General features: G+C 40.4%; 1 long non-coding RNA gene across 1 annotated transcript in view; it reads left to right on the top strand.

Annotated features, from left to right (window-relative positions):
- The window catches only part of LOC131274585 (uncharacterized), a 66,867-nt gene that overhangs the window by 31,565 nt on the left and 14,632 nt on the right, over window positions 1–20,670 (top strand). The window contains exon 4 of the long non-coding RNA XR_009181850.2: window positions 4,450–4,616. This is a non-coding gene — a long non-coding RNA (uncharacterized lncRNA). The remainder of the gene's footprint in view (window positions 1–4,449; window positions 4,617–20,670) is intronic.

The following is a 20,670-nucleotide window of genomic DNA, read 5'->3' as shown; positions in this document are numbered from 1 at the left end:
TTGTTCTCGAGTGAACCAGTTGTCTGACCTGTTCTCAACAGAAACAGACCGAATGAGTTTTACTACATAGAGGGTCATTGTCTGTTGTAACATCTGTGTTCTGCCATCTGTGAAAGAAGACCATCTTGTATCATTTATTTTCTTAAGTTTAAGTGCTTCAAACCTGAGACAGTTGCCAAATCATGTACGTGGCCACAGCTTAGCTTTGGGCCTGAATGAAGCATCAGGAGAACCAATTTCCAATGGTGGCACTATCTGCAATGTAGAATGTTTCCTCCCAATGTGTTTTGTAGGGGGTGAGGAAGGAGATTATGTAGATTCTGAGGGGGTGATTTTGAAAGATGTAAGAAGGAACCTGACCAATGTGTTACCATATTACACTCCTGAAAACTAGGATATGAGATGGATGAAAAGTGAGATAATATTTACTGAATGGAGAATTATCAAAGGGCCCCAGAATTAATTGGAAAAACTAAAAAGAAAAGAATGGAGGAGCACAGTAACTATTTATTATTATAACGTTCTAAATTTTTAAGTAAAATATGAAGAGGGAAAAGAGAAAAGCAAGAGACAATAGTAGGCAAAACCCAAAACATTCACAATAAAATTGGCACAAACTCTTTTGGGAAAAGGAAATTTAATTAGACTTGTCTAGGAATGAGAAGCCCTTCCCAATCGAGAACAGTGCATATATAGAGAAATACGTTTTTACTTCCATATACCAGCTGGCAAGGAAATTACAACAAGGATGATGAACACCAAGCTAAAAATAAAGTGGTCTTTTGAGTTCTTCCTTGTCACTGTCTCTCAGGTGTGTGGCTCAGAGTATTTGATATTTCTAAAGCTCTTCATAATGCTATCAAATACCACTAAAATATCTTCCTGGTTCTTATGCTTTATGCAAATCCTGAGGAGTGACCCAAGTGCTGGCAGGGGTTGATGAAGTGATGCTTTGGTACTTCCCAACTGTCAGCATCTGTGAACTGACTAGAATCTCTGCACTTCCTTTGTGCTTTTTACACATCCACCAAAATGGCCAAAGTGAAAGTCAGAAGATACCAATTATTGGTGAGGATGGGGTTGAACTAAACTCTCTTGCATGGTTGGTGTGAGCATAAGGTGTGCATTCCATTTGGAAAACTCTTGGTCAGTATTCACCAAAGGTGAACTTAAGCATCTCCCATGACCTGTTGATTCCTCTGTATGAAAATACCCAGTAGAAATGCTTGCACAGTTCCAGGAATACACATTTCCAGGAGTGTACATGACAGCATTATTCATAATTTCCCAAACTGATAAACTATCCAAACACTTATCAACTGTGGAAGGTATAAATTCTAGCATGTTTCAACAATTGTAAGCTTTTTCTCTGTAAGTACGAATGATCCTTAAGTACATACACCTATATGGTGAATATTACAAAAAGTAAAGCAAAAGCAGCAAAGTACAAAAGGAATCACGATTTCATTTCTTGGAGCACAAAACCAGTTGAGATTAATTGATGTTATGAACAGACAGGACAGTGATGACCCTTAGGGATGTGAGCTTCTGGACTAGAAGGGGCCACGAGAGAACTTCTTGGGTGCTGGGTTCCGGTAAAATTTTAGAAAATTTCTTAAGTAAAAAAGTTACTTTTTGTCCAATATGTGAATCTCAGTAGTGCTGTGTGCTTGCAAATATGGTAATCGAATACTCCATCATAAACCCCAAAACACAGAACTTTACACAAAGCATGGAAGGTACATTAAGATTTTTGGGACAAGTTTTTTCACAGCACTGAAAAGCCCCTGTCCAAGCAGAAGCGTCCAAGCATTCCAGTGAACCACATGGCTGGGACTACCCACAGCAGCACTGTCTCACACTCCCCTGAGTGATCTCTGAGATAATGGCAGCAGAGTCATCTGCCACTACTCCTGTGCTGAACATCTCTCTAGTCAGTTGAAAGGCTGTGTGTTAAAAGTATTATTGTATGGGGAGCTGTTGATTTTTGTTGTTGTTGTTCTCTATCTATACCCTCTCTGTCAGGGACCTGTTTGCTTCACTGAAAAATCAAATATTTATAGGAAATGCCCAAATTCTTCTTTAGTATGGACTGGAACTCCTTTAATTCCTCTGATTCTTTCTCACATGTATAACACAGATTGTGACCAGCACTAATTATTTCAAATATGTGTGAAACCTGACTTTGTGGTACCTTTCCACTGGTACCACCCTGTTCCAAGCCGCCCAGTTGACTCTCACCTGAACCCTGCAATATCCTTCTTCCTGCTGTCTCAGGTGCCCTGTTTTTCCTGTAGTCTATACTCATCCAACAGAAAGGTAGTGTTAAAAACCAAATCAGATCATGACCCCCTTTACTCTTTGCTGTCCATACCTGGATCATTCAGTGAAACCTAGAGTTCTTAACACTGTCCAACACAACCCTCCCCAGTCTGTGCCCCACCCCCCTTTTGTCAGGTCCTTGTTCCCACCTGCTGACTCCATTCCAACAGCATTATATTCCTAACTTTTCTCAGGCACCATTCGTTCTTCCTTAATCAGAAGTAGAAAACTCAAAAATGAAGGTACAAAACTCTGGCAAGTTTTAGAACAAAATGGAAAAATCACTTCAGAAATGAAATGTAAACTAGGAGAAGCACAGCAAGAAATAATACCTTAGGAAGACCTGAAGGTGATAAAGAAGAAATTATTTAGAAGATCTGAGATAAAAATTATTCAAGGTAAACATTAGTATTTGAGAAATTTGACAAAAGTAAAGGTCTACAGAAGACATCTAATATATGAATGATTCTAATGCCTGAAAAAGAAAATCAAAGAAAAATCAAAAAGAAAATATAAAGATTACAATTTATTTTTATGTGGAAATAAAAAGAGAAGCTTTGAAATTTAAAGAGAACCTGAGCATAGACTCAGAATGACTTATGTCAAGACATATCCTAGTAAAAGTACTGGGTTTTAAAACAAAAAATCCTTTGTGCATCTGGAGAGAGAGGGAAAAATGATAGATAAAGAAAACTAAAGTAGAATCTCATGAACCTTTTTTACAGTAATGATTTGTTTTACATGTTTAAGACAATTGAGGGAAGAAATAGTGAGCCATAAATTTCACATCGAGCAGAAACTGACTTTGAGGTCTGAAAGGCACTGACATCCAAGTCATCATGTAAGATCTGGGGACCTATTCCTTCCAAGATCCCTTCGGGACAAGTGAGCCAACTCGAGACAACAGAATTCTTATAAAGAATTTGACACTAGTACAAATGGTAAGATCTAAATATGCAGTTGCTTTGCTCAACTAAGAGAAAATAAGGGTTCCCCGAGAGAGGACTTGAATGTCTTATGATAATTCATTAAGTTTTTTGTTTAGAGTCCTTTCTATATATGTGCTTTATTTTATAGAATAGCTATTTTAAAAATGACTAGTAGAAATAAATATTGTTTAATGTAAAAATCACCAATATTAAATATAAAGCATGTCTCTAAGACTGATGGTAAATCTCTGCTAATCACAAATTAAATAACTGGTTCCAAGTCATCTGGCTGACAGAGGTGTATTCATTGATGAGGGGTAGGGAATGTCTTGTTCTTTGGTGTCATGTCTGATTTAAGGCTCCCAACAGTATCCAAGCTCCAGCATCTTGGCTGTCAGGACCTCAGTGGTGTGTCTGGTCCACACAGCATTTCCGTGTGCATGTTTTGTCTCTTTCCCTCTTCTTAGGACACTAGTCATTTTGGTTTAGCACTTTCCTTGTTTCCCTATGACCTTGTCTTAACTTGGTGGCAATTCTTAAAGTAAATCTTTCTAAATAAAGTCACATTCACATGTAATGGAGATTAGGACTTCAACAGTTATATGGGGCAGTGTGGCAATATATAACAGATGTGCTACTATAATGGTGGATACAAGGTATGCATTTGCAAAACCATGTAGAATTGTAGAATACTAAAAGTGAACTTTAATGTAAATCCCGAACACTGATAATAATGTATCAATATTGGTGAATTAATTTTAGCCAATACTGAATTGAATGCATAGTGTTATTGATAAGACAATTGTAGGAACACTGTGCGGGCTGGCTGCTGGGTGTGTGGAAACGTGTTGTACTATCTGTTCAATTTTTATGTTAATCTAACACCGTCCAAAAAATGGAAGTGTATTAATTTAGAATAATAATAAACTGGGGACACTGTTCCATGGATTTATCTGTTTTACTTAGTGTTAACAAATGGCTAAACTAGCTAATAATCATTAGCCTGCAATGCTGTCTACATTAAATGTGAACCATACTTTTGTTGTAAATGCAACGGTAATTCTGTGCTTGTAGCATAACTGTGTGAATTAGTTAATTTAGTGTTTCACAGATGAAAAAGGAATTTTCTCCTAAATACTGTACACTGAATAAACCTCAATCATTATTTTTGAATGTACATGATGTTTTACATTTCCAGAGTACCTTCTGTGGACAAAGTGGTTGGAGATATCCAGTTGTGCACCTTTTCTTCAGCCAGTATCCCGTGTTGATGCTACTGTCCTGACAAAGCCTGTGGGATGCAGATATTTTGATCAGGGAACTCCTCTGTGTTTTCTGTTCTTGTGAGAAAAGAACCTCAGAAATGTATGTATACTAGAGAGAGCTTTTGAAATCTTGTTCACAGACAACCGTGGGAAAGTTATATTAAGTTATTCACAGTTCATACTAGAACTTCTTATTCATCAGTTGCCCAGGTGACACTATGAAGCAAACTTGGGCTTCAGGAAGATCTTACAGTTTTGTGTGCTCTTAATTGCTCAAGAAACATATGACTGGGAAGATAAGTTCACTTAGACGGGACAATGTAGCAAAGTGGCACAGCACAGTGACCAAGAACATAGCAGATGCTGCCTGATGACCTAATTCCCACACAGGCCACCTGAGCCAGGAAATGTTATGTCACCCCTTTGTGTTCAGTTGCCTGTTGTGTGATGTGGAAATATTAAGTGGGCTTCCTTATTAGTATTAGTATTATTAGTATTATTAGTGTTATGTTATGAGGTATAACATATGAGTAAATGTTCCATGTTTTCCATTATTAAATGTCTAAAAGTATAAGCAGGAACTGTGGCTGTGGTCACCTCCAGAGAGGGTACTTGCATGGCTTCAAGCCAGATGAATATGGACACTACCTTTTTGCCTCCTCAGTCTGGATGATTTCAATTGTCTTATCTTTAAGTTCACTGATTATTTCTTCTGCTTGCTGCAATCTGCTGTTGAACTGTTCTAGGGTATTTTAAATTTATGTTACTGTGATCTTCACTCTTCTTTGTTGACCTTTCCTAATTTCCATCTCTATTGTCATCTTCCTTGTGTTCCTCTATTGTGTTACTGATTTCCTTTAGTTCTTTTTCCATGTTTTCCTTTAACTCTGAGCATTTTAAGGACTACTACACAAGGTCTTTTGTTTCTCATGCTTTGTACTCCTTTTTGCTTAGTTCATCACTTCCTGTTTCTTTGTATGTTTTGTCATCATCTTGAAACCTGAGTATTTTGATATATTAAAGTGCTATCAATGGAATTTAGACTCTTCAGCATCTATCCAGGTAGTATTCTGACAGTTTTCCTTGAATGTCAGGAAGTAGCAAACAAAAGTAAAAGTAGGAAAAACAGAAAACACCTTTCCTTGTCTTTGCATGTTGGTCTGCATGAGTGCACTCCTTCAGAGCTCATCCATACAGTGAATTTAAACAGTAACTTTTTAAAAATAAAGATTTATTTATTTATCCCCCCCCCAAGTTTGTCTGCTCTCTGTGTCCATTCACTGTGTGTTCTTCTGTAACCGCTTCTTTCCTTATCAGCGGCACCGGGAATCTGTGTTTCTTTTTGTTGCATCATCTTGTTGTGTCAGCTCTCCATGTGTGTGGCGCCATTCTTGAGCAGGCTGCACTTTTCTTTCATGCTGGGTGGCTCTCCTTACGGGGTGCACTCCTTGCGTGTGGGGCTCCACTAGCGGGGGCACCCTGCGTGGCAGAGCACTCCTTGCGTGCATGGGCCAACTCCACATGGGTCAAGGAGGCCTGGGGTTTGAACTGTGGACCTCCCATGTGGTAGATGGATGCCCTATCCATTAGGCCATATTCTCTTCCCTTAAACAGTAACTTGAAGCTAAAGTATAGGGGCCTTGCTGGTCCTTTCTGCACACACATATTGTGTTGGAAGTATGTGCACAGATATCAAGGTCCCCTTTTCTCGAGGAAACAATTTCCACATGATCCATCATGCTTCATTGTGTCTCCTACAATGAGCAATCCCTGGTTCAGGCAGCCACTTGACTTCTCTCCCTCAGGATTCTGTATGAGAGCTCTGTGAGCTAGCTTCAACACACAGGACATGGTCTGGGACAGCAAGTCACTCAGGTAACTATGAGATAGATTGGTCCAGACATAGATACTCACAGTATGCACACAAGAGTTACTCAGCTCCCTCCAGAACTGGAACCAGGATCAGGGATCCACACTGTGAGCCAGAGTTCTCTGTGCCAAGCCGTGGAAGGGGTGGTAAAGCGGCCAGCCCATGTGCTACAAGATCGTACCACTTTCAAGTAGCCATTTTCTTGATTTGGTCTTATCCCTAGTCCTGCAATCCTTTAACTCTTTCTAGAGCTTCGATAAAGATGTTTCTGCCAGTTCTTGCTGGTTGTTCAAATTTTCTGCAGGGGGCTGTGAACTGAAGCTTCTCATCCTGCCATCTTGATAATTTCAGGGCACAATGATTTTTTATTTTGAATGTTGACACTGACAGTTGTGCCGTTTCATGTGACATATGTCAAGATGACAAACAGTGACACATTCATATCCTAAATCACACTGCCCAGGCACACTAGCTCACATGACCTAAATAGAAAACATTTGATTCAGTGATGGTAGAAACATGGTAAGTGTTTTGTCTGGAAAGAATTTCTTTTACCATACACCCTATCCTTGATCCCACATGCAAGTGGTAATCAGTGTACCCCACTATACTAAATCCCATAAGAAAGCCATGACTTTCTGTTCATCTAAATTTTCCCTTAAGAAGTGAGTGATTCTATAATGCATACCTTTCTGCTTGCTCTTTGAGTCACCTGCAATTACAGAAAAGAAAACACTATGGAATAATGCTGTATAGGTCCTGTGTACAGTGTTTGCATGGGTCTTTTGCTCCCTTGGTGCTTTAGAAAAGCAGATGGGAAACAGTGATTGATCAAGCAAAGGAAAACTGATATTAAGGATGAGGCTACCTATATATAGTTTGTGCTTCTTATTATGAGTGCCATCTAGAAACAGGTGTCAGTTAGTAGGAGACCCCCATTTTACACTCCCCCAGCGAGGATATTATATATATCTTCTATTGTATAAATGGTCAAGTTTTCATATCTGAGTATGATTTAAAATAAATATATCAAAAAAGCTACATTTCTACCTCATACAAACCAAGGCAAACTTATCTTGGGATTTAATGGGACCTTCATGTTTGTCCTGACACCTGCAATCACATCCAACTGGTCCTCTAGGGAAGGTAGGGGACAGAGTGACTGTCAGTACATTGGGTTGCTGATCATGAATTGCTCAGGGAACTTTGTATGATTCAGACAAGGGATTTGAGTGAATGGACATGGTTGCTTAACAAGGATGCAGTGAACTGCTGCAGAGCCAACCTCCTTGGTGGAAGAAGGATGGTAAAGGACAGGAGCAGAGGGTTGTGGGGAATGGAGTATATGGGAACCTCTTATATATTTTTTAAATTAATTTATTTTTAAATTTATACCCCCCTTGTGGCTTGCTTGCTATCTGCTCTCTGTGTCCATTCACTGCACATTCTTCTGTGTCTGCTTGTCTCCCTTTGCTGTGTCGTCTTGAACCTGGGCCCTCATACATGGGAAGTACACCTTCATTAACACATGATATTATGTGTCTTCTTTATAGCCATACTAGTGTGTGTGTAGGGGTAAATGCAATTTTAAATTGCAATTTTAATCTGTATTTCCCTAAGGATGAACAGTGTTGAATACCAATTTTTTGTGTTCTTTAGCCAGCCATTTATCTTTTTTGGTGTAATGTCCATTCAAATATATTGCCCATTTTTAAAGTATTGTTTCTCTCCTTGTTATTGAGTTATAGGAATACTTTATATGCTTTAGGTACAACTCTTTTATCAGCCATATGGTTTGAGAATATTTTCTCCTAGTCTGTGGTTTATCTTTTTACCTTTTTTTTTTTAAGAATCATGGACCAAATAGTAACAGCTAAAACTATAAAATATCTAGAAGAAAACACAGGAGAAATAATTGTGACCTTGATTTAGGCCATGAGTTCTTAGATATGATTCCAAAAGCATGTTCCATAAGGAAAAGAAAAATTAGACATCAAGCAATTGTCCAAAATGTCTCAGATGTGGCATATTTTATTTATTATTACAGAAGTTTTTTTCTTTGTGGGCTTCTTTAAAATTAAACAATTTTGCACTTCAAATACACCAGGATAGAAATGTTCCAAATCTGGATTGTGGTGGTGGCCAACCAACCCAATAAATATACTAAAATTATTGAATTGTATATTTCTAGTGGGTAAATATACAGCATGTAAATTCTGTTTTGGTAAAGCTATAGAAAACAAAAGCAAAAACAACCTCAACCTGAACAATCATTGTCCAGGAAAATAAAATGGGGTGCCTCAACAAAATAAAAAATGGTGAAAGAAAGACATAGAGAAATGTCCAAAAAGACTATCAAGAGTGAAGTAGACATGGCTCAACTGATAGAGCATCTGCCTACCATATATGAGGTCCAGGGTTCAAACTCAGGGCCTCCTGGCCCATGTGGTGAGCTGGCCCATGTGCAGTGCTGCCTCACACAAGGAGTGCCATGAATCACAGGGGTGTCCCCCACATAGGGGAACCCCATGCACAAGGAGTGTGCCCCACAAGAGAGCCGCCCTGCATGAAAAAAGTGCAGCCAGCCCAGGAGTGGTGCTGCATACTCGGAGAGCTGACACAGCAAGATGACACAACAAAAGGAGACACAGATTCCCAGTGCCACCGAGAATGCAAGCAGACACAGAAGAATACACAGCAAATGGACACAGGAGAGCAGACAACAAGGCCAAGAGTGGGAAGGGGAGAGAAATAAATGAAACAAATCTTTAAAAAAAAAAAAGACTGTCAAGAGAAAAAGGCATTAATATTAGGAATAAAAGGCTGAAATTAGGAATAGTTTTTTTCACAATTAGTTATTAAGCAGTTGTATTGAGATTTATTCAGATAACTTATGAACTAAAGTATATAATCAGTGGCTTTTAGTATAATCACAATGTTGTACACTCACCATCACAAAAAATTATTTTCTAATAATTATGTGAGATTAATGTAAATAACTTTGCCAGTGAATTTAGAAACATAGATGAAATCATTCATTTTTATCAAAATACAAATTGCTAAAATTGATGCAGAGTCCTGCCTCAACATTGGGGCAGTGAACGATTTAAAGGATGAGGCTGTAGTCAAGGTGCCACGTGAAGCAGGAGCTAGTCCCAAATCAGATAAAGGCATAGTGTCCTTGAAGACCAAGAGGGTGGAGAAAGGGAGTCCACCAGGAAGCTGCAGCAAGCAGGCAGCCAGGAAAGGCAACCAGATAGAGTCTGGAAAGGGAGATAGGGAGGCAGGACACAGAAGGTTTGAGGTAAGATCTTGCAAGGCCGTATCCTGCTGTGTGGCCTACAGAGGAGGTGTCCAGGGAACGAGGCTCTTCCTTCCTCCACAGAGTAGACAGACAGGTTACAGCATTCTGTGGTGACATGCCCTGCCTGAATGGGCATCAGAATGGCTAGCCCCTCTGAAGGGCCATTTGGTCCATCTGTCAGCACTGAACCGGCACACTGCTACAAGCCCAGTGGTTTCACATCCAGGAGAGTATCCACTGGCCTGGGATATCCAAGATCTAGTTTTGAGGAGTTGTCCAAGATGCTTTGCTCAGTGAACAGAGCAGCATCAAAAACTCTGTATCAAGTTCACTAAGGGAGGTCTGTGTTTTAACATTGATTGTAAGTCTTATGAGCAGATAACACTAAATAAAGCAAATATCTTGCTTAGTTTTCAAAACTAATCTCTGTTGTGTTTCACAGTTCACTAAGTGAGTTCTAGGTTGTAACAATGATTGTAAGTCCCTACTAGCAGATAACACTGAATAAAGCATGTACCTTGCTTAGTTTTCAAAACTAAAAAAACAAAAACATAAAACGCTCTAAAATCTACAGGAGAACTGAATAACCATATACAGAAGAATGAAAGAGGATTAGCATCTCACACCGTGTACAAAAAAAATCAACTCAAGATGGATTAAAGACCTAAATATAAGAGCCAAGACCATAAAGACCTTGAAAAACAATGTAGGGAAGCATCTACAGGACCTCGTAATAGGAAATGTCTTCATGATCTTCACACCCAAGTCAAGAGCAGCAAAAGAACAAATAGATAATGGGAACTCATCAAAATTAAAGACTTTTGCACTTCAAAGGAGTTTGTCTAGAAAGTGAAAATACAGCCTACTCAATGGGAGAAAATATTTCGTAACCATCTATCTGATAGGAGACCAATATCCTGCATATATAAAGAAATCCTATATCTTGAAAAGAAAAAGAAAAACAACCCATTTTTTAAAATGGGCAAGAGATTTAAACAGATGGTTCTACAAGAAGAAATATAAATGACTAAAAAACACATGAAAAGATGCTCAGCATCACAAGGTATTAGGGAAATGAAAATCAAAACTACGAGATACCATCTTACACCTGTTAGACTGACGGCTATTGAAAAAACAGAGGACTACAAGTGTTGGAGAGGATGTGGAGGAATGGGAATCCTCATCCACTGCCGGTGGGAAATGCAGAAGGATCCAGCCATTCTGGAGGACAGTTTGGCAGCTCATCAAAAAACTAGCTATAGATTTGGCATATTACCCAGCAATTCCACTTCTGGGTATATACCCAGAAGAGCTGAAAACAAGGACACAGATCTATGCACATCAATATTCATAGCAGCATTATTCACTATTGCCAAAAGTCGCAATCAACCCAAATGCCCATCAGCAGGTGAATGGATAAACAAAATGTGGTATATACATACAATGGAATACTACCCACCTATAAGAAGGAATACAGTACTAACACATGGGATAACATGGATGAATCTCGAGGACCTTGTGTTGAGTGAAGCAAGCCAGACATTGGAGGACAAATACAACATGAACTCTCAGATATGAAATAAGCAAATCTAGCTATTTCAGAGAGCTAGGGACTGGAGGATAGGCCTACAGGAAATTGGTGGGGAGAGAAAGGTTGTGAGCTGATGTCTACATGGGTGAAATCTATGATAAAGCAGAGGTAAGTAGTTGTGCAGGGAAGGGATAAGACAGGAGCATAGGGATACTCCTGGGTGGGGCTTTGCAAGCTTGATAGGGGCTAGAGTTCAGAGGATGGGTCAGATGGCCCAAAGAATTGGGGGGAGGGTTGGCGGGAGCAGGTGAACATGGGAGATTTTCAGGTATGTGGTTGAAACTATGATGTTGAGAAAACTCTTCAGAAAATATAAGGGTTACTTGTTTAAGTGCTTAATGGGGGGCATCTGGCACAGGGTTAGGCTTCTAGGGAGTGTGTGAGTGCTCATCTTTTCATGGTGTGTTATATCACTGGGTGTAGATCCATACAGTGAGTGGAATGGTGTACCCACATCCTGAGGAGTCCTGATGTTCTCAAACAGGGAGCGGTGTCTCTCGAGAGCATTGGTGGCTCCTAGTGAGGGAGGACACTCTAGTATGTCAAGCCCTCAGCATTGTTGCAAATATCTGTGAATCTGGTCATTCAAGCAGTGAAGCTTGATTGTCACTGTGGGCCCTGAGGGAAGGGGGAGAGAGAAAGAGAATAGATGGAAGTGGGGGTAACAGGGGGTTAATGGAAGTGTTCCACAAGATCATGCAATAATGGATATAGGCCATGTTAAAATTCACCAAAAATTGATGAAAGTGTGTAGTCTAAAATGTAAGCCATAATGTAAACCATAATGTAATAAAAATTTAGAAAAGTGTACAATCTAAAATAGAAACCATAATAGAAACCAAACTGGAAGCATGCTTGTTAGCTATGTTTCAATATCTATACATCAGCTGTAGTAAATATAACATGAACATGTAAAAAGATCATTGCTGGGGAAGGCAGAAAAGGCTTTGATGTTGGATATATGGAAGTCCCCTATTTTGTATATATGACTTAAATGTCATCTAAAAATTTTGTGGAGACAAAATTAAAAATAAAAAAGGAACAAAAAGGAGGAAGTGGATGTGGCTCAACCAAGTGGGCTCCTATCTACCATAGGGAGGCCCTGGGTTCACATCTCAGAGCATCCTTGTGAAGGCATGCTGGCCTGTGCCCATGGAGAGCTGATGGCCTGTGCCAGCAAGCCCCAAAAGGGGGGAGCTATAAAATAAATAAATACATATATAAAATAAATCTGAAAAAAAAAAAAGGATTTGTAGACCTTGAGGAATGAATGAGATTGCCTTGCCACTGTACATGCAGGGCAACACCTATTACAGTGAGGAAAGGCAAAATGTCAAAAACAAAGTTTTATGATAATTTTCATTTTTTAACACCCCAATTTATTTTTTAGTTTGTTTTTCTAAGTTAGTATATATTCTATTTTTAATATTTAAACCTTTTGTTACTATTTCATTTTCCTACCAATTGAATTTTGCAATATATTAGGCTTCATTTTTTAAGAAGTTTTTGGATCACAGGGGGTTCAACTATGGTAGGAGAGGAACACTGGAGTGGGGTGTTATTGATGGGGGACACATGGGTGGGAGTTCCCTGGGGCACATATATGGGGTATATAAAAATGTTCAGTTATTCATTGGATGTTGTCATAGTAGGTAGAGTTACAAACGACAACTGAGGGAGTGCTGCTTTCCGAGCCAGGGTAGCTCTTTCACATTCCCCAATGGAATAGCAACAATCCCCCAAGTGGAAGGGCAAAGACCAGTGAAAAAGGATGTTCCAGTGATGAGCCCTTGATCCTGATGACTATGCTTATGAGCCTGTGTGCTTGAAATTTCAACTAGGTCTAGAGCTGTAGGGTGCCTAAGAGTTACCTTCTAAGAGCCTCCATGTTACTCAAATGTGGCCACTCTCTAAGCCAAACATAGCATGTAAATGCATTACCTTCCCCCCAGCATAGGACATAACTCCAGGGGATGACTCTCCCTGGTACCGAGCTATTACTATGAATCACCAGCTGGCGATGCCACTAGAAAAAGACCTTGAATAACAGAGGAAAATGGTAAAGACAAATGAGCTTATATGTCTAAGAGACTTCAAAATGAGTCAGGAGGTCATCAGAGGTGTTGCACTTATGCACATCTCAGCAGGATCCCAGAGACAGCCAAAGTAGATACAACCCCAGGTACTTGTGCTCCTGAGGGCTACAGAGACACACAAGTTCTGTGATCAGGGCAAATGGCTCTGGAGTTCTGTCAGTGGGCCCTACTTAGGAATTTGTGCTCCTGTGTGTGATGAAGTTGGACTCAGATGTGACCTTTCTACACATGCCTCTTCTGTAATTTTTACTGGACCTGTGGTTGGTGCTGGGGTTGGTGTATACTCAGGAGACTTGAATCTCTGTACTGTCCATGTGCCAGCTGGGCCCTGAGCTTGAGCAGAGTTGCAACACCTACTCTCCGGTTCTTTGGACTTACCCAGGTTAGCTAACAGGGAGGTGAGGATGATCAACCACCACACCAGGGAACTGAGAGTGCCTACAACTGGAAGCAGGAAAATGGTATTCATCAACCATGTGGGATCTATGCCCTCTCTCAATTTAGAGGTGGAGTGGACAGCAACATCCCAGGGTCCACAGGATGGAGGAATAAAAAGGGAATTAGATTGGACTTGCTGATATTCTACTATGAATCTACTGTGACTAGTAATGGAAAAATTGTAGCATTGATATGGAGAAAGTGGCCACAGTAGTTGTTGAGGGCAGGGAGAGGGAAGAGGAGATGTGATGTGGGGGCATTTTGGGGACTTTGAGTTGTCCTAAATGATATTGCAGCGTCAGATGCTGGACCTTATATATTCTGCCATAACCCACTGAATGAACTAGGGGAGAGTGTAAAATATAATGTAAACTACAATCCATGAAGTGCAGCAGTGCTTCAAAATGTATTCACCAAGTGCAATGGATGTGCTACAATGATGAAAGAGGTTGTTGATGTGGGAGGAGTTGAGGGGGATGTGTGGTGTGGGGTATATGGGAACCTCTTATATTTTTTAATTTAACATTTTGTGTGTGTGTGATCTCTGTATCTTTTAAAAAAGGTTGAAAATAATACCTAAGGATTTAGTTATAAGAAAGAAGTATTAAAAGATTGAAAGAAAAATAAATAAGAACCCTAAAGATTTGTAAAAACACTAAAAAATAATAAAATTATAATTGTATCAAAATACAAAAAGTAATAGAATAAAGTAATTTTTCATTGCTTCTTTCATCACCATAAGATAAGTTCCCTTTCTTGTACACTGACTATTTCTTCCATATGTTTCCCCAGGGTCTTATTTTTTCACTTTATCTTCAAAGAAGCTTTGGGTTGCAGAGAAGTCACATGGAAAATTTTAGGGGCTTCCATATACCCAAATTCTTCCCCCTTTCCCAGACTCCCATACTGATAATATTTTGCCTTGGTGTGGTGCATTTGTTGCGGTTGGTGAATATATAATGAAGCATTTGCACCATACACTTTCATAGGTTTGGATGGAGTTTAGAGTGTCCTGTGCCTTTCATTGCGGGGTCATGCAAAGCAGTTCTGATGTCCTAAAGTTGCCCTGTTGTTACCAGATTTTATTTAGGTTCTTGACTTATGCTGCAGAAATGAATTTCAAGAGCATGTTGGTTGAGTTAGACCAGTAATTTATTCAGGAAAGGAGGGAAAAGAAATGGGAGAAAATAACAGAGCAGGAGGTCCCAGGTAGAGAGGAAGGGACTGCAAAGTGGTAAAGAGGGCTACAGGGCGGTGGACTTGGCCCAGTGGTTAGGGCGTCCATCTACCACATGGGAGGTTTCGGTTCAAACCCCGGGCTTCCTTGACCCGTGGGGAGCTGGCCCATGTGCAGTGCTGATGCGCACAAGGAGTGCCCTGCCACATAGGGGTGTCCCCCGCATAGGGGAGCCCCATGCGCAAGGAGTGCGCCCCGTAAGGAGAGCCACCCAGTGCAAAAGAAAGTGCAACCTGCCTAGGAATGGTGCTGCACACATGGAGAGCTGACACAACAAGATGATGCAACAAAAAGAAACACAGATTCCTGTGCCACTGACAACAACAGAAGCGGACAAAGAAGACACAGCAAATAGACACAGAGAACAGACAACAGGGGTGAGGGGTGGGGGGGAGGGGAGAGAAATAAAGAAAGAAATCAACATTTTAAAAAAAGAGGGCTACAATTCCCTATTATGGATTAGAAATGCCCATGTTTACTTGTGTGGCCACGTGGCAGAGGAAAAATGGTGAGAGCAGTGCGTGGAGGGCAGGAATGGGTCCAGAGGCAAGAGAGCAGAGCACAAGAGTGCGCTTAGGCTCCGTGCCTACCTTTTTGAACTTTTAATTATTCTACCCCTTTGCTAATGGCAGGGGAGGGGTTCCAGCTCTTTGCTGTTTTGATTGATTATCCCACCCATCAATCCCCCATGTGGGCCCAATGATAAAGTCCTTGGGGAATATCTGGGGCTTCTCATGGCTTTCAGAAGAAGTCTTTGTTCTGAATAGAAGAATCTTGGGGGTGCAGGTCTTCCGGCAGCCATCTGGCGAGTTATTGATGTCCACATGGACTCTCTGCCAAGTTCCAGATCCAGCTATTGATTCCCTATCTTACTAGCCTGCTTCACTATCTCCTATTCTATTCTATTCGATTCAATTCTTCCCTTTCCTCCCCTTGGAAACTGTGGTAACTACTAAGTTTCTATGTTTGAAGAATGATATTCATTCCAGAGGTTACACTGATTCATGTCTCAGCAGGATCTCTTTGACTGCCACAGTACACATTGCCTCAAACAGTGGGTCTTCTGAGGGCTCTAAACATCAAAACGCTACAGGCAAGGAAGACAATCTCAAGAATTTGGGACCCTGCCAGTGAGCCTTATTTTTGAACATATGCTCTCCAATTTAACTGAGTTAGATTCATGTATAATTTCCCTACACATGACTCTTCTGCCCCTTTTATTTGAACCTATAATTAGAACTATACTTATTTAGTCTATGTCCTAGAGACTTAAATCTTCAGTCTGTTCATATGCCAGTTGAGCCCTGAATCTCAGCAGAGTTGCAACACCTACTCTGCAGTGCATTGGACTCACTTCAGACAACTAACAAAAGGATGATGATGCACAACACCTATACCAATAATTAGAGAATATCCACAACTGCAAGTGAGACGGTCCTATCCGTTTGTCCCATGGATTCTAAGCTCTCTCTCAGTGAGAAACGGGCATCACCATCCCCAAATCCTCAAGATTGAGGAACTAACATAGGGATGGAAGCAACTACGGGGTAAAGTAGACTCATTATTCTAGCAATGGAAGAAACTCTATCATTGATAATAAAGGCAGTTTATATAAAGGGTTCTGAGGGGAGGGAGAGGGAAAAATGGGTGTAACATGGGGGTGTTTTCAGGATGTTGGAATTGTCCTGCATGATGTTGCAGTGACATATACAGGCCATTGTACATTTTGTCAGAACCTAGAGACTTTTATGGGGCAAAGTGTAATCTACAATGAAAACTATATCCATGTTTAGTAGCAATGCTTCATTGTGTGTTCATGAATTATAGCAAATGTACCACACTAGTGAAAGATGTTGTTAATGGGGGAAAGTATGGGAGGGGTGGGGATGGGGTATATGGGAATCCCCTATATTTTTTATGTGGCATTTGTGTAATTTAATAATTCTTTAAAAATCAAAACTTAAAGTAAATAAATGCATTTTAACATTCTGGATTGGATGATCAAAGCTCAAAAAGGACATTATTTGAAAACACTGGTGAAAAGTGAATAATTCTTTAGTTTAGTACATAGTATTATAATGAAATAATGATGTAGATTTATCATTTTTTACAAATAAACCATGGTTATAAGTAATGTTAACATTGGAGGATGCTGTTTGAAGGGAAGATGGGACTGCTGTATGATCTTTACAATATGTACTATTTGTTCTATATTCTAATATTGTTTCAAAATAGAAAGTTTTTCTTTAAGAAATAGAAAAAATAAGCATGTTCCAAGATTATGAATACAATGGAGAGCTTTTTTGCAAGACTTCTCCTACAAGAAATATTAAAGAAACTCATACATATGAAAGGAAATGGCATCAAATGGTAGCAAGAGCACTGGATAGGAACCAGTTTCTTTCATGCAGATCAGCCTGTAGCCCTAGCCTAGGCTTCAGCCCTGCCTCTGGTGGGAAAGAGGCTGAGGAGCTCTGCACAAGCCTATACACGTAACTGCAGGTAACTGTGGCTAGTATAGCCTGAAAATCAGAATTCTACCAGGGCAACTGTGGTCATCTTGGACCTGCACTGCATAGATTGCTGCTCACACCTGAAGCTCCATCCCTGCCCCAGGCAGGGAAGAAAGGGATATGAAGCATCATCAGTCTCCCTGGGCAACTACAGTTTAGGCCTGCACATGGATTATCCCACATAGCTGTGACTCTGTCCCTACCCCTGGCAAAGGAGAAAGTTGGCAGAAGCTTCTTTGGGCCCCGGTGCAATGAGGGCAGCTTGAGCCTCCACAGCTCACAGCACCAACTACATGCTTGGCTCCTACTGCACAACCAGCAAGGGAAAAAAGATAGGAAGCCCTAAACTAAAGAGAAAAACTGTACCCAGAAAAAATACTCTAGTAAGCCAGATGTGAAGACGCCAACAAAAAATTACAAAACACACCAAGAAACAGGAAGCTATGGCCCAGTTAAAGGAACAGGATAAGCCTCCAGATGACATAAAGGAGTTGAGACATGTAATTAGAGATGTTCAAACAAATCTCCTTAATAAATTCAATGAGATGGCTGAAGAGATTAAGGATATTAAGAAGACATTGAATGAGTACAAAGAAAAATTTGAAAGCATACGTAGAAAAACAGCAGATCTTATGGGAATGAATGGTGCAATCAAAGACATTAAAAAAACATTGGAATCAGCAGATTTGAGGAGGCAGAAAAAAGCATTGGTGAAGTGGAAGAAATGGTCTCTGAAAGTGAACATATAAAAGAACAGGTGAGGAAAAGAATGGAAAATAATTTGGTGAAAAAGCAACCTTGAGTTAAGCACTCTATGGCCTTTTACCTGTGAGCACTTACCTAAATAAATACCCTTTATAAACCCAACAGCTTAAGTTAGCTTAATGGGTGCTGATGCACAGATCCAGAAATCTGTTGGCTATTATAAAGGGTACAACTTTGGTGATAAAAAGCTTACAGTTTCAAGGTCGCAAAGAGTCCTACTCGAGGTACCATAGGAGGTAATTTCTCATCCAAGTCTGTTCCCATGTGTTGAAGCAAGATGGTGGGCGATCTCTGCCTCTTCCCTTGGACCTTCTTCCACTTAAGGCTTTTTGGGCCCATCTTTTTCTGATCTCTGCTATAGGCTTGCATAGGGCTCATCTCTTTTCCTGAGACTTCAGCTGTTCGAGCCTTCTCCTTTCTGTCACATGGCAGAATCGAAATGAGCAAATTCTCTCCTCTTCACATCTTTGAAGCTCTCTCTCTTCTCCCTCTGTCTTCTGTGAATGTACATTTACATTAGCCCAAGAATGGGGCAGGGACCCAACCCTGATTTTAACAAGTAATTTAATCAAACATCTCATCTGAACCAAATACAACTAACTGGGACCATAACCAGAGGAACAGGTCAGTTAGTAAACATAATCCTACTTTTATGGAATTTGGTACCAGGAGAATGAGGGACGGTTTGTTGCAATTACCAAAAATGCTTCTTTCTTTTCCCCTAAAGAGTTGGAAAGTAGCTGCAGATCTGGAACATATTTTTATAAATGGGTAAGGGTCTGTTTTTGTTTTTGTTTTTTTGGAGGAATTGTGGAAAGCTTCATGGAAAATGCTTATGTTGCTCTGAAGAGCTTCTTGGGAGGAATATGGGGCCTAAAGTTATTTCTAATAAGGCTTTAGAAGGAAATGATAGAAGTATTATTGCAAGGTAGAGGAAAGTTGATGTCTGTTTTCAAATTGCAGAAAACTTAGCAAGATTGACCCCTGATGTTATATGGAAGTCAGAATTTGAAAATGGAGTGCCTGGCCATTTTGGTAAAGAGCTTTCCAAAGTAAACTCAGAGAATGAATCTTGGCTTCTCCTTGCAGCTATAGGAAAATGCTAGATGAATTAGTTAAGCTGAGAACTGAATTGTTGGGCACAAAGAAACCAGAAACTGATTTCAGAAATTCCAAACCAATGGCATTCAAGATCCCAGACTATAATACCCCATTTGAGGAATTATCTAACCTTGGACCTTGTGAACCAGGATTGAAAATGCAATTATTGGGGAAAGACTTGTGGAAAATGTTACTGTCTGATGACTGGATCCCTGCTTCCTGCATGCTAAACCAACAAGTTTTGTGCAAGATCTATATGAACATTACCACGTTCAGACTGGAATAAAAGAGAATGGAGGGGAAAGATGGAAGGGAAAATGTCTTTAAGAGGAAAACCATGGAGGCTGAATTCTGGAATTAAGACATTCCCTTGGGCCAAGAGAGGAACCCCAGCCATGTACTCAGAGTGAGTGAGTTTGCCCAAGCATTTGACGAGCATGGATGTTCCAGCCCACTGTTCAGGGAATTTTTCCACCCCAGGCAACAGAGAGGGTAGAGCACAAACCCAAGTGTTTTCTGAGAGTCAGGTCACCACCCCACTGTGCTGAGAAGGGTGAGCCTGTTCCCCATGGGTTGGGGAGAGTGAAGTCAATAATACCTCAGTGCTCTGAGAGGGTGGGCCTACTCCCCATAGATTAGGGAAGGCCAGGTTGCCAATTCAATGTTCTGATTGGTTTGGGCCCATACACCAGAGAGTAGGGAGAATGCTACCACCTCATCACTGTGCTAAGGGGGCTGCAACTCTACCCCAGAGATTGGGTGATGTGTGGCCATCACCCCAAAGTTCTTGGATGGTGAGGTCTGAAGCTCAGTCCCTAACCAGATGCTTCATGAGAGTGGAACAAAGAAAATGGTAATTGGGCCAGCCTGTGGAAAGGGTGGGGCCCCATTTGGCCCCCAAAATGAGAAGAAACCATCATCTTAAGGATGATTCTCAGATGCAGAAATCGAATGGATTATGCCCCTGCAGGGTTTCAGAACTGTTGGGGACCAGTGACTCATGTTTCCCTCCAAAATTCTCCTTATAGCAAAGGAAATGTTTCTCCTATGTCTGTCCCTTAGTATATTAGAAGGAGATAACTTGTTTTGTAAGCTTCACAGGTGCATATCTAAAGAGGACTTTGCCCCCAAGGCAGACTGTATTTCTGTAAACTGATTGTGATGTGAGTTTGTATTTAGCATTGCTAACTGCAAGGATTTAAAGTTTTTTTAAATTACCATAATCTCTTTTTGGAGTTC

This window comes from Dasypus novemcinctus, chromosome 19, assembly GCF_030445035.2.
Source record: "Dasypus novemcinctus isolate mDasNov1 chromosome 19, mDasNov1.1.hap2, whole genome shotgun sequence".
NCBI classification, from domain to species: Eukaryota; Metazoa; Chordata; class Mammalia; order Cingulata; family Dasypodidae; genus Dasypus; species Dasypus novemcinctus.
Note: the sequence above shows the minus strand (reverse complement) of the source record. Positions and strands in the feature narration are given on the sequence as shown.